Source organism: Centrocercus urophasianus, unplaced genomic scaffold (assembly GCF_019232065.1).
Source record: "Centrocercus urophasianus isolate 14NV4802_14NV808 unplaced genomic scaffold, USGS_Curo_1.0 seq_7, whole genome shotgun sequence".
NCBI classification, from domain to species: domain Eukaryota; kingdom Metazoa; phylum Chordata; class Aves; order Galliformes; family Phasianidae; genus Centrocercus; species Centrocercus urophasianus.
In genome coordinates, this window is record NW_024885310.1 from 3653104 (window position 1) to 3657021 (window position 3918).

Consider the following 3918-nt stretch of genomic DNA (forward strand, 5'->3'; position numbering starts at 1 on the left):
GAAGAATTAAGATGATGGATGATAGCTGGGATGGAACTGTGCGTCAGGCTGCCCACTTTGAATATAGATGGGGCAGTCTGTGTCCTGTGAGACTGCCGACGTAACAACTGGAAGAGGTGCCAGGGCCGTGGAGTTACGGCAGTGTGAGCAGTCGGTCACAATCCGGAGTTGTGGAATGCTGACATCCCGGGGCAGCCTGTGCTCCCTGTGGCCGAACGCTGAGTGCGTGGAGATCCACGTGGGTCACAACTAACACGCGTTGAGGTGATTCTGGCCATAATCCCTTTGGGCTCCCCCTCACCAAGTGTTTCGGGAGATATTTTTAATATACGTTTCATCTAAAATGTTTAAAGCACCGGTGACTCCAACCTTTTATCGCTAATGGCAGAATTAATTGTTCTTACTGCTAATTGCACCCATCGTGACTTGCAGAGATAAAAGCATCCTGTAAACTTAATTCCCTCAGGCGGTAATGGTGCTGCATACAGCCCCCACCCCTCTCCCACCTGCAAACCTGAGCACGTAGCAGCCAGACCTACTTATGGAGTCTGAACACCATAGCAGCGCTACCATCCGCATCTGTGTTTCCAAAGCTGAGCACACTGGTGAAAGCCAGGACTCACACTGGTTTTTATGCTTGTATTCCTTTTGGATAGTACAGCCGGCACCCGGCGGGGGGGGGGGGAATAAGAATAATATGTGCGCATCTGGTCTGCTGCATATCTGCAGGAGGCATTTCAGGTGCCGAAGCCCAGTGTCACTTGGTGTCTCAGATGTTGTGCGTGGCTGCAAACTGCCACGAGGCTCCCAGGGCTCATGTGCTGTGCCATGCTCATAGGTGTCTCAGGTGCCCCAGGGCCCTGAAATGGCTCCGTTTGTGCAGGGAATCGACTCGTCTCCCTGTGTCTGCTTTTTGTTCAGGTAGTGTACCCAGATGGAGGTTTGTTGTGTATTACTCTAAATATACAAAAATAAAATAGCCATTGATCGTAGAGGGATGACAGGACATGCTTCTGAAGAGCTCTGCTGAAATATCCACATATGGTGTGTTGCACGATACTTTATTTGTCCCGGAAGAATTAAGATGATGGATGATAGCTGGGGTTTGAACTTGTGCATCAGGAAGTCCACTTTGAATATAGAAGGGGCAGTATGTGTTTTGTGAAACTACCAGTGTAAAGAGGATGTTGTAGAAGACTGGGTTTCAGTTTTATCAGAATGATGACATCTCTGTGGGAACAAGGCAGTTGTTTATAATCCTGTTTGCAGACTGCGGAGCCGGTTGAGAAGCCGGGCACAGATGGGATGAAAGCTCTTGCCTGGAGAGTCGGAGATGCTGCAGAGGCTGCTGTGGTGCAGAGCCTTGAGGCCTGGGGTCAGGCAGCCCTGCGGCTGCAGGTCTTTGGAGCGGCTGGGAGCCGTGCTGTGCGGACAGGGCAGGGCAGCAGCCCACCCACAGGAGGCCCCACTGTGTCACAAGTGGCTGCTGTGTGCTGCGTGAACATAGGCAGGCATGGAGGCAGAAACATCCCACTGAGTCTTGGCTGAAGAGAGAGGAGAAGGTACACTTTGTCTGCAACCCCGTGTATGCTGCTTTGGGTTCCGTTTAGTTTCTGCAGGCAGGCCAGAGGGGTGGAGTCTAAGGAAGTGATAGCCTGTCCTGCATGTCTTGAACATAGCGACTGAAGAAAGCAAAGTTCTTTGGCTGGCACACCTTTGAGATCAACAGCTTTTTAAAAGTTAGGTTTTAGAGACGAGTGTAGAAACTGGTGCTCTTTTGTTAAAAACATTAGCAAAGGGCTATTCTTCAACATAAAAGAGAAGCATAGGTTTTATGATGGCGTTTTTTCCCTCCTCAGATTTTTTTATTCTTATTTTTATTACAGTTCTGTATCTGCGGTGACGAAGAGATGAAAGCAGAGTTGGTTCTCTGGAAAAAAGGTAAGGATAACTGTTTTTTGTGAAAACTGGCCTGGGAATGAACTGCAGTCACCTCGATTCCTGCAATGCACTCTGTTTTGTGCTGAGTGCCCTCTTGAGGTCTTCAGCATACAATGACCTGGACTAGTCCTTGGCGCTCTGACTCCACCTGAGCTGTTCTGAGCCCTTCCGTTAAAGGCTTTTCCTCTTTCTCTCCCTCTCTTCCTCTCCCTTTTTTTCCCCTTTCTCTTTTCCTTCTTTCCTTCTGTTTTTGTTTTGTTTCGCTTTGTTTTCCACCTGTGGGAGAGGAGGAGAGGTGTTCTAACCAGCATAGACTTGGGGCACACAGTTAGGACAGCAGTTACTGTAAATCATAAATATGAGCAATGGATTGCCCTGAAAAGTTAGAATAAATGCTGGGTGTCATCCAAAATCCACCCCATGTTCAGGAGCGTTCATTATCTTTGCTGATGCATAGAAATGTGCCCCCTATTTAGCTTTCTGATTTTTTCTCCCTAGTTCTGGCTGGGACAAAGGCAGAAGTGCTGACAGACCCTGTGAGTCTCTTCTTGCAAGACTTACCAGAGGTCTCAGGGAAGCCTGATTCTCTTCCTCATCCCAGCCAAGTTCTGTGGTCAGAGAAACTGTGGATTGCTTCGGTAAGTGCAGCACTTTTGGATGCTTCTCTGGTTTTCTTTTAAACTGTTTATGAATTGTTTGCCCACTTATTTTGAATCTCCTGACCATAAACAAACAAACAGACCTGCAGTTTTCCTAACCAGCATGCTATCTGCATTCAAAATACTTTTAAACATTCTGAATGTAACAGACAAAACTCAAGACTGTGTCATTATTATGAGTAATAATTTGTTCTGACATGAAGTATTTTGCCTTTGAGCAGCCGTTAGAAATACATTTTGTTTGGGGCCTAGGTGCACTTATTTTGCTGCTAGTACAGCAGGTGTTTTTCTTAACCATTTTTTTAGGAGAAATCCTAAGTTTAGAGGAAATGAGCAGTCGATTATTTAAATTTCCTGAGATTAGAGGAAGAACACTTTGCCAAACAATGCCTCTTCACTTCAAAACCTCTCCCCATAAATTATGCTAGGAGATCTTATTAAAAGTCTGTAAAAATTTCCTATTAAAAATGGTTGATTGCAGTCCAGACCATCACAGCTTTTGTGCTTTCAGTGAAATAGCACAGCTGTCGCAAAGAAATATGTTGTGAGACAAAAGGTTTTGTTTCCTTAGTCATAAATTATCTTTGCGATATCCGAAGTAAGATAAAACTTTCACTTATGTTTGAGTGAAGGAAGATGCCAGTGATAAGTTGTTCAAAAATCTATAAAAAGAATATAAGAATGTAGATCTAGATAGCAAATTAGAATCAGACTTCCTTTTTGTTTAAGCAATGCAGTTCTTTCTGAAGTCAGTGAAGATTATAAGCAGGGATAATAGCATAACTTAGCAAAGCACAGTGCCTTTATCTCGGTGGAACCTGAAGTTTAAGCTTTCAGCTCTGACCTTTGAGAACTATATGGTAGAATACCCTTTGTGTTGGCTAGTTTTTAAACCAAAGCTAAACAGAACATGTAGCTTGGTTATGAATTATACCTGCAGAGGAAAAAAAAAAAAAAAAAAGGCCTTTTTTTTGAGATTTTGAAGAAATATTAAAAAAATTATCTTGACCATATTTGTTTTTCTACTGGCAAAATGGTTTTTTGCTAAGAAATTCTGCAGAAGCAGCAGTTTCCAAAGAGAAGGAAGGGCTGTATGCATAGAGACTGGTTAGACTGAAGGATTTGCTGTCAGGACTGCATTCTACCTGTGCTCACTCAGTCAAGCAGTGCATTTCACATTCAGTCATGCATGGGATGAAAATGTAAAAGCACAGCATATATACTAAAGGTTATTTTCCAAAATTGATTCCCAGTAATTTTGATTGAAGGATAAATTAAGATAGTTACCAACTGTTCACATATCACTGCTTTATACATC